The sequence below is a fragment of the Phalacrocorax carbo genome, chromosome Z (genome assembly GCF_963921805.1).
Source record: "Phalacrocorax carbo chromosome Z, bPhaCar2.1, whole genome shotgun sequence".
Taxonomy (NCBI): domain Eukaryota; kingdom Metazoa; phylum Chordata; class Aves; order Suliformes; family Phalacrocoracidae; genus Phalacrocorax; species Phalacrocorax carbo.
In genome coordinates this window covers 26,880,675-26,891,237 of record NC_087548.1, presented here as the reverse complement: position 1 = coordinate 26,891,237, position 10,563 = coordinate 26,880,675, and the positions used below count along the sequence as shown (strand labels likewise).

Below are 10,563 nucleotides of genomic sequence, written 5' to 3'. Positions count from 1 at the left end.
GAGGAGTGGCTGATGCACCGGAAGGCTGTGCTGCCATTCAGTGAGACCTGGACAGGCTGGAGAGCTGGGCCGAGGGGAGCCTGATGAAATTCAACAGAAGTGAGTGTAAGGCCCTGCACCTGGGGAGGAACAAGACCATGCACCAGTACAGGTTGGGGGTTGGCCTTCTCTGTGGAGAAGGCCCTGGGAGTGCTGGTGGACAGCAAGCCGACCATGAGCCAGCAATGTGCCCTTGTGGCCAGGAAGGCTAACGCCATCCTGGGGTGCATTAAGAGGACTGTGGCCAGCAGGTTGAGGGAGGTTATCCTCACCCTCTACTCCATCCTAGTGAGACCACAGCTAGAGTACTGTGCTCAGTTCTGGGCTCCCCAGTTCAAGAAAGACAGGGAACTAGTGCAGAGAGTCCAGCGGAGAGCTACGAGGCTGAACCTTCTGGTATCAGGAGTAACAGAGCACCAAACCCTGCAGCTCTCTTTCATTGCCCTCTCCTGTATTGTGGAAGGCCCAAGATCTTCTTGGGCGGGAAGCAAGTTGGCAGAGGGTTCGCAGGGGCAGCCATCACGAGGCAGCGAGGTGCTCACTTTCACATTTAAAGCCTTTTTTTTTTTGGCTTTCTAATAAGTCATTGGCAATGAAAACCGTAGAAATAAATATTTTACTTTACCTGAACATCATGCTCACCTTAATATTTATATCTTCTGTAAATACTTACAGTACTGCCTAAAGTGCAACCAGCAGTTTGAGAAACAAAAATTAATGACGCTCCTTTTACATCTTTCTCACAGAGCATTCCTTTTATTTATACTGTTTTAATTAGTCTTCCAGACTTTATGCACCAGCAACTTTAGATGCAAATGTGCCCTCTCTCCAAAAAACCCAGATTATCCCAGACATATGGATTGCTTGCATGGACAGAGGACTTCTTTCTGGGCAATATACCATGCAATTTGCCACACCTTTCAAAATACCATACTAAAGATGTTAGCTTGCTGCCAGGTCTCTCGACTTGAGGTTCCTCATGTTCAACATCTGGACATTCCTTGCATATCAGTTGAGAAGACAAAACGTCATATAAATCTGCCCCTTTGGCAGGCAGATACAGGAACCCTGAATTGAGCCAGAGAATTTTCAGGTTTGTAGTCTAATGCAAACTTTGCAGAGGCTTCATACTGCTCACCAAGCTGCTGTATTTTCACGCTTTGCTGAAGAACTGTACCATCATCCTGGTTAAACGTCCATAAAGCACCATTTTCACTTTACCTCCTGTAAACTGCCTCCATTTTCTAAGATCTTTCTCTTCTTGTCATGATACTTTGTAATATGATGGCCATATTGTGCAATTTTAACTCAGAAAAAGCACTTTTTAATACCTTGGCCGAGAAGTTAGCCATAATATTCTTTTCTAAGTACACATCATACAGTCACCTTGATATTAGAGTGTAAGATAGAGTCAGCCACAGCTAATGCCTGATTTCTAATATTTGCTGAGTAGCCAGTGCAATTAATATGTATTATAAATAGCAGTCAATATAATTAGAATTCACATAATAAAGGAACACCTATAGAGTTGTATAAAGAGGAAGTAATTCAAACCATAGCCTAGTACCTACATAAAGGTGTAGAGTTACGGTTTCCATGGCAACCTTAACTCTGCATTTCCTGCCTTTTGTAATTTCAAAAGCTCAGCTTCACTGTTGCTTTAATATAGTATTTTACACTGAATCCTTTTATCAATAGAAGGATCATTTTTGAAACCTGACATTTCTAGGGCTTCTAATACTAACCAAGTTTGCACAGCAACATTATAAATTAGTCAGAAGAGAGTGTACTAATACATAGCTCACAACAAAGACTGAACTTGCCTCAAGCTGGTGTAATGTATTATGGATGTATGATAGCCTCTTCATAGATAAAGTGCTGGGCAGCTTCTCTTTGCAGCCCTGCTTCATTTCCTCTATGACACTGGCTGTAAAACTCTGGCAAAAAATGCCAGATTAAAAGTGAAGGCAAGAAGGAACATGCCTGCAAATGTAAAATGGGAAAAATTACTTTATTTGAATTACAAGTCATTAAAGAACGTATACCAAGTGCACCTGGAAAAATGCTGGCTGTGAATAAAAGCAACACTGTGGATTACTGCTGCATTAGACAGAATTGTTCCAATTTTTAACCTATAACTTTTGATTAGCCTTCTGTAACTGACTTGTGCAAGAGTGTGTATGGGCACACAGATATGTGTACCTCTCTGGGCTGCCTGCATCTTAAAATGAAAATCACTTTTATAGCTTACTAGTAACATAAATGCTAGCAATTTGAGAGAGAGGGACCTGGGTTTTCAGAGCCAAAATACATAGGTCCAACTCTTTACAGGCTTTAGTTAAATGCCAAGTAAAAACTATGTTTTAGTTATTCCTATTGTAAGGCTTTGTAGAAAAGCCCTGAAGAAAACACATTTACGCATATTGTAAAGTTTAATGCAATCTTTAAACCTGTTAACAACGTCCTGACTTCTTGAGTAAAAACTCTTAAACGCTAGTACATTTTATTTCAGAGTTTTTCTGGTAGATGAAAACGTTCCTCATTCTGCCAAATATATTTTAAATTTGGCAAACCTTACAATAGCTTTTGTGTAAGGAGACTTGTAATACCCAGCATAGTAGTATTTTCAATAATCTACTCTGGGGGAATAAGATTAAGGAATTTCTCAGTCGTTAGGCACCCATCTCTGCCAGCAAAGCAACTACATAAAGTTTTTTTTCCATATAATACTGCCATCATTTATCTTAAACTGACAAAATTTAGTTCTGAAGCATGGGAAAACTTCTGAATGAAATAAACAAGTATGCAATCAAAACCAGTCATAAAAACCTGAAGACAGTGAAGAAATGTAATACAACAGAATTTAAGTTAACCACCAACAGCTAGCTCTTGCACCCTACTCAACCTTTGGCAGTTCACATAGGAAATGCTAGAAAATGAGACAGCAGGTAGCAAGTCATATTTTATTTATTAACTCACAGCAGGACCTTCCCAACTTGTTCAAATCTCAATATTCTTGTTGAGACCTCATAACTTCTAAGTGCATGCTCAATGTAGTAAAGGCAAGTATAAAATAGAGGTAATACTTACTGTCTGTATAAAATGCTTAGTTCAAGATAGAAATAAGTTTGCATCTGTCTGTCCCCCAGTCTGGGAATGTTAATATATGCACAAAGTTAAGTTAATGAGTAGGTATTGCCTCCAGATCCATTAACCCTAAATAATTTTTTCTCAGCCACTGATAAGAACTGGGCCACAGTGAAATATCTACTAGACCTTTGTAACAATAATCAAATTCTTTCTTAAATACCCAACCCTCAGGAACTGACTTACCAGGCAAACCCTTCAAAAACTTTAGTGACTAGTTCAGGGCTTGAGGAACATGAATATCCTCCCAAGAGTACAATGGATTAAAACAAAACTAAGTGAAAAAAAACCAGTTTTGTAGAGCTGTGCAGAATTAATAGGCATCATCCACTGTTTTCAATCAAAATTCATGACCCTCTTTACTTATTTTAAAACTTGTCTTTTTTCACACAAAAGAGAAAATAAAAAAAATTAGGAAAACCTACAACTTAGGCCTTTCTTTAAAAACCCTGTCTTTAAAGGAGTTTAATTACAAAATTTACAAAACCAAAGGACTGAAGTAATGAAATTATAATAGCAAATATATTCATTAATTTAACCAGTGCACAGCATTAACCATTTATCATAATAGCCTTAATTCTCATCAAAACCAGTGTATTTTCAACAGTAATCTAAAATGGAGCAATGCAAACAATTCATCTGAAGAAGATACAGAGATTATTCATATGCAGACACATTTTTAACTATAACTGTAAACACATATTTTTAAAAAAATACATATTTTGCTATAATTCAGCACAGCAGATTTATAAAATTTGGATTTTATAAGTTGGAATTCATAGATACAACATACACGTTTGCAGAGTTGCTTAACATTTTTATATCACTGCCTATGATACACTAATTACATTTCATAAACACTGTACTTAATAAATAGATCAACATATCTTTCACTTAAAAAGCACTAAAGAAAGCATATAAAGGCATACATGAACATCACTGAACCTGTCCAAATGTTGAATATAAGAACTAGGATGCTACGTAGTGGGAAAAAAATATGGCATTTGTTTAGTTAAGAAAATGATTGATTTTTCCTTCAGTATTCACTTGCTAAACTTTTGAATCTTGCTTTTCATGAGGTGGATGTTTACATGGATGCCAGCCAACCTTCAGCAATTTATTTGTGCCTTTTAAATATTGTTTCTTAATGTACATCTAATTTAAGTTCTTTGTATCATTATTAAAATCATGTATTGTTTTCCTGATGAAAGCTGATTTTTGCCTGGTAAATAAAATTTATTTTAGACCTAAGCCTCTGGTTTGGCTTCAATCCCAGAATATCCTGATTCCTAAACAAACTGCAAAACATATCATATGGGTATCATGATTAAAAAGTCTTCATGTGGATGCTGCACCATACTAATCCCTGTTATAGTTCCATTTATTTCACTGGAGTTACATTTCTTATTTTAATATACTTGCCATGTTTGGTCTCAGTATAAAATATTAAAATGGCACACTTAAAATGAAGCAGTGTACTGACACAAGTTTCATTATTTCAGACCTGGTCCTGGAGGCTAATAACATCATAAATTATTGTATATTACAGCTGGTTTTGAAACAAAGATGTTTCAAGACAGTTGAGTAATTTCCCAGTAGGGAAAGGATGAGTACATGAGTACATGTTTTTAATCACCCTTAATCAGGTAACCCATTTAAAAGCAGTATTATCAAATGCTCTTTCATAAGGCTCTTTGCTAAGGTAAAGCACATTCTAAACATACACCTGTCTCAGTTCCCATAGGCCTTCTCGGGTGCCAAGACAGAGAAAAAAGCTTGCAGATTTTTTAAGCTTAAACAAAGGTTTCAATAGAGGAGGAGTAGGGGGCTTTGCCTTCATTTTTCTCCTTGAACTATTTAACATTGAGCTGCTTTGACCAAACCTTCCAGCACTATTTACCTTCAGACAGCAACTATACCTGGAGGCCTTCAGCTCTAAAAGTTTCAGGAAATTGCAAATAGCACCAAACTGGAACTTCAATGTTGCATAATTGTTTCCATTCTATGAGAGAGATTGCAGCTGGTTTATCAGAGACATCTCTGCTAATGAATTCTGGAAACCACTCTCTTTTCTATCCATCAGAACTCAATATTGTTTAGAGATTTTAGAGGCTGAATTCACCCTCTGTTTCTATTATAGATCATGAATTTCTTTCACTGGTCTTTCAGTTTCTTTGTTGTTGTTCCAATAGCTATTTTGACAAGTGGATGCAGGTAAGACATGGAGAAAAATCCTTAAGAGTGAACAGTCTGTGCCAAAAAAAAAAAAAAAAAAAAAAAGTTAGATTTAGTATCTAGATTAAGGCAAACACAAAATATCAGGGTGCCTTGTACCAAGGACCTGAGGAAAACGAGACAAGGGAAAACTGCAACACAAGTTACTTTACCTGGGTTAATACATTTCTAAATAGTTTTTTTTTTCCTGTTCCCTGTACAAAAAATGTTGATGCTATAAATGTCATCTGTTACCAAGCATATTTAAACAGGTTATATTTATTGTAGGCCCCATGGCAAACATGAGAAGCTTTGAAGAATGGGATGTTATTGGTTAATGAATAGATTATGGTGAGAAGAGTGGTCAAATGGTCTGGAGAACACTGTCTGAATGGGCCAAATGCGTAACTCTAGCTGTTGGGAGTCACATCACTGACTTCAACAGTTAAGACATGAAGCTTGTGCCTTGAGCAGAAACTCAAAAGTTAAGTTTTGATTCTGAACAAATAGCATACAAAGAGGGCCAAGTTCCAGATGAAAATCAGAGTCCTGCATAACTGGGGACCGGCAGGATTCTCATGAAACTAAAGATCTATTACACTACTCATCCTCTGTTTAAGATTTCTCAGGACTGAATTCCTTCATAGGGGAGAACTCTTTCTTCATCCCAATACTTCCCATTTCAAATCCTTACCAATACCCACCTCCAAAACAATTCACACAGGGACTTTGTAACATTTATAAACCATATCCCTTACCCTAGCCCTAATCTTAACTGTGGGCTGACCTTAGCCAAAGACACCAAACCACGGCCAAAATGGAAAAGTTCTCAGGGGAGAGTTCTTTGTCATGCACAAACCTGCCCTTGGTAGCCCTTTTGCAGCCCCACCACAACAGGTCCCTTCAGCTTTGTCTCTCTTCTAATCCTAACCCTAAAAGCGGCCAGGTAGCCCTGAAGCCTAGAAGACCCAGACCGTGGCACAGATGAAAAAATTGTCAGGAGATAACTGGTTTGACAGCCCACACTTTACCTTGGCAGCCTGTCTGCAGCCTGCTTCATCTAAATTGCTAGGCTTTGTCTCCCTTCAAACCTTAATGCTAGAAGGGCACAGAGCTTTAACACCAGACAGACCCAAACATGGCCTCTGCAGCCCAAACCTTCCCTCAGCAGCCCCACTCCAGCTAGACCCCTAGGACCTGTCTTTCTCCTCACCCTAAAAGTGCCCAGGGCCTTAACCCCAGGTAAACTCAAACATTACCTTGATCAAAGTCTTTGAGGGTAATTCTTTTGCAAACCAAATGGTCCCCTAGGTAGCCCCTTTGCAAATCCACCACAACTAGACCCCTAGGAACTGTCTTCCAACCCTAAAATTGGCTGGAACCCACCTTCTGCAGCCAAAACCTTCCCTTGGCAGCTTCTCTGCAGTCCCACTCCAACCTAGAACCTGAGGCTTTTGTCTCTCTCTGAACTCAAACCCTAGCCTTAAACTAAGGCATGTGCTGAGCCTTACCCTAAGACCTCAAATAAATAACAAATATTATTAGTAATAATAGTATTAAAATGGCCAAAATAAAAAATTGTTAAGGGAAATGTCCTTGTGGCTAAACTTCCCGTTGCAGCTTCACTCCATATATGCCATTAGGGTGTGTGTCATGAATGTAATGCTAGCCATAGCCATGGGCTGACCCTTATACAAGGACCCCAAGCCATGACCAAGATGAAAAAGTCCTGATGGAAGGATTCTTTCTGCAGCCCAAACCTTCCCTTGCAAGTCCATTTGCAGCGTCATTACACCTGGGCCCATGCGCTGTGTCTTTCTTACCCATTAAGCCTACCTGTGCATGGCTTAAGCCATGACAACCCCACCTGTGGCCTGCTCTCAGCTGAGCAAGCCCTCAGCTTACCCCTTCCCTCTCAAAGACAGAAGCCTCAGTGGTGTCTCTGTGTTTCAGTGCCTACTTGATGCTAAGAGCTGTCTTACAGTAATTGTCCTTCTCCAGAGGAAGGGATCCAATCTTGACATGGCTCGTACCATCTGAACTTTTCATCCTTCAGAGTGCAAGGATTTTAGCCCTTTCTTGACTTTGGATTTATGCTAGCACACCTACAACCTCTGGTGGCCAAATCCTAACTTATTTATTCAAATATTATCTTTTTGACACGCTTCTGAATGGTAGTTCAGCTACAATCAGTCAATAACTTTAGAAAGCAAAATACCCACACAGCTGTTTCCATCTTCCAGCCTCGGCCAGAGCCCACTGTCAGCAGAGCCCCGTGAGCTGCACCCCCTGCCCCTCGTTCCTTCGGCTCAACGGAACGGCCGTCGGGTGTCTGCCGGGCCGGCCACTCGCGACTCAAGGCAGCTTGAGACGGAGAAGACAGGCCGTGAGACCGGACCTTGACTTCCGCCACCACAGGGACACGATGCCTCAGCCGCCGCCGCCGCCTAAGGCCCGAGCCGCTGCCTCCCCACCTGACAGACCTGCGGAGCACCAGGGCGTCCGCGGAGCACCACGCACCCCCCCCGCCCCGCCTGTGCCTCTTCGCATCCCCAGCGCCTCGGCGGGCGAGGAGCGGCCCCGGCCCCCCGCCGGCGCGCCGGTGAGGGCCCCCGCGCCCGCCGGTGGTAATGTCCCCCTCCTGCCGCCAGGGGGAGACGGTCCCGCTGCCGCGGCGCCAGCGCCGGGCGGAGCGGCCACTTCCTGTCGGCGTCGGTACGTCCGGGTAAGAGGGCAGCGCTCAGCTGGGGCAGCCACTGTCGGTTTCCGCCCTGTGCTACCGCCAGGAGGCCGTGGGCGAGGGGGCTGCACTCACTTGGTGCCACTTGCGGGTCCGCCCCGCCTGCCTCCGCACAGGTCCGGCCTGGGTCGCTCGGCGGGGCGCGGGGGTCCCCCCTTGCTGCGGGGGAGGGAGGATAGGGGGGCTCAGCGGCGGAGGGCGGCCTCTTCCGCCTCCCGCGGGGCCGCCGGGCGCCGAGGCGGCGGCAGCGGGGCTCCGGCGGCGGCGGGAGCGGCGTGTGCGCTTGGGCTTGCTGGCAGGGGAAGCGTAGCGGCGTTTACTTGTCTGCTTCTTCCAAAAGCACACGTTTGCTTGGAAAAAGTGGCCGCTGGGGCAAGCGTACCTGAGTTGTAGGGATTATGAGGCTGTTTTTGGAGAGCCGGGCAACTCCGCTTACCTGGAAGTCACGGTCAATGCCGTTACAGCCACTGCGAGACAGCGGTGCCGCTGCGCTGTTCTGGCTTAGTTTTGGGAAGGCAACCCTTTCCTTGCTTTTCTTTCTGCTGTTGATAACATCTCTTTCTGGTATTACAACTCTAAAGACAAAAAAAAAAAAAAAAAAACCGCGTTACTTTTGCAACTCAGTCTCGAATTCGGCTGCATGGTTCTGTTACTGATGAATTATATCTATAAACCGCTTCAATTTAACAGTAACTTAATTTGTTTGCTAACCGCTTACACGTGTGCTGTGTGCGACGCTGAGAGCGCCTGGTCTGCTCAGAGACCGGTGAGGTGCGTTAGCAGTTGTTACGTTGCCCGTCTCTGCTAGAAATGGAAACGTTTAGACTGCACATAAATATCGTTCAGATTAAATGCAAATGTCGGGTAACTTTCTTGTCGTGCAATTCCGTTGTGTTCCTTTAGCAGAACTGAAAGTGAACATGCTAATCAAAACTTCCACTGATAGGTAATACTCCCTTCTCCCCACCCCCCCTTAAAAAAAAAAAAAAAGAGGGGGAAAAAAAACCTATGAGAGCATTAATCTTGACAGCTTTTTCTTGGAGCTAGTACAACAGTGTTCATGAAGGTAGTAGTGGGTTTTCACTGGTGTGGGTTGTCACCACAGGAAATAAGGAATGAACAAACGAAATCCTTGTGTTTATTTGCCGGTGTTCCATGCTAGTACTGCCTGTGACAGAGCTGTCTGAGGAGGTTAAAGCATGACAACAGTTCCTAGGGGTAGGCGAAAGAAGACTTCAAGGCTATGGTAACAGTGAGACCTTGCTACAGTAACATTAGGAATAACTGATTTTATTTCAGTGTATGAGACTACCTATTAATGTAACTGTTAATGCAATTAATACTTTTTTTTTTTAGTTTGGTAATTGAGGGAACCTAAAAGTGACACTTTAATTTTATTCCTAACTTAGACTACTGTATTGTGATAGGATTTCTATGCTGAGGTATGGATCAGCACTTTCTCCAGTTGTTTTACTGAAGCGTTGGGTTGTTAAAAAGGATTTTATGTAATAATAAGGGAAACACTGCCATTGCTCTAATGACTTCTAAGTGTTCCAGTTAAGTAGTTCAGAAAAACTTCTTCCTCTTGTGTTTTAATCCCCGTATTGTGCTAACTGGATAAATATTCATATGCAGAGTACTGAGATCAATCATGTACAACTGTGTTTGTCAGTGACATGTCTTTTTAGTTCACAGGATTCTTATTTGAGACTGAAGTAAAAAACAAATGAAGAAATGTGAAAATAATGTCAGGTTTTCACTGCAGCTAAGAGATATCTACAGTACTGATATAAGAATATTTTTAAAACCAGTTAGGGTTTTTCCAGTATAAACCCTGAACTTTTATTGTTTCCAGCATATAAGTTGACTTAAGGTAGAATACTGATGATTTGCAGAATGGATGCAATACACAGTGTAACCTATTGTAGAGGCAAAGATTGTTCTTTCTCATCCAACCTTTACACTAATGTGTAATGCATATAATAGTACAACCCCAGTCAAACAAACCCCAGTCAGTTGTGCCAGAATCAGTTTTAAATTTAAAAGGTAGTAAACATACACTTTTCTATCACAAACCATTTAGTAAGCACAGACGTAAAATAGCACTGTATATATGATATTCTTAAAGCATTGGTAGATTACTTTCCAATTGCTCTCATCATTTGGTTGCTTCTTTGCATATCATGTCGTGAAAAAAATGAATTTTACTTATCGTTCATGGTTAGCTACTTCATGATCTATGACTATGATGTAGTCAAATGTTTCTTCCCACATATTGTGAACCTTGTTGTGGAATCTTTGAAATAAGAAGCATATTCCACTGTAACGTGCTGCTTTTCCTTGAGATGAAAACTCTGTAATCTTTCTAAAATTAAACTTAAAATGGAGGGGAGCAAATAAAAATTCACTCTTACACATAAATA

The 10,563-nt window shown here is 41.6% G+C and overlaps 1 protein-coding gene across 5 annotated transcripts in view; it reads left to right on the top strand.

Moving 5' to 3' along the window:
- Positions 1-8,104: 8,104 nt before the first annotated feature.
- TENT2 (terminal nucleotidyltransferase 2) overlaps positions 8,105-10,563 on the top strand; it is a 40,735-nt gene continuing 38,276 nt past the window's right edge. For 3 of the 5 annotated variants that reach the window (XM_064438663.1, XM_064438662.1, XM_064438659.1), the window contains exon 1: positions 8,119-8,256. The gene's annotated coding sequence lies outside the window, so the exon portion shown is untranslated. Of the gene's footprint in view, positions 8,257-9,046; positions 9,087-10,563 lie in introns of all 5 variants that reach the window. The other 2 variants (XM_064438660.1, XM_064438661.1) reach the window with 2 other exon arrangements.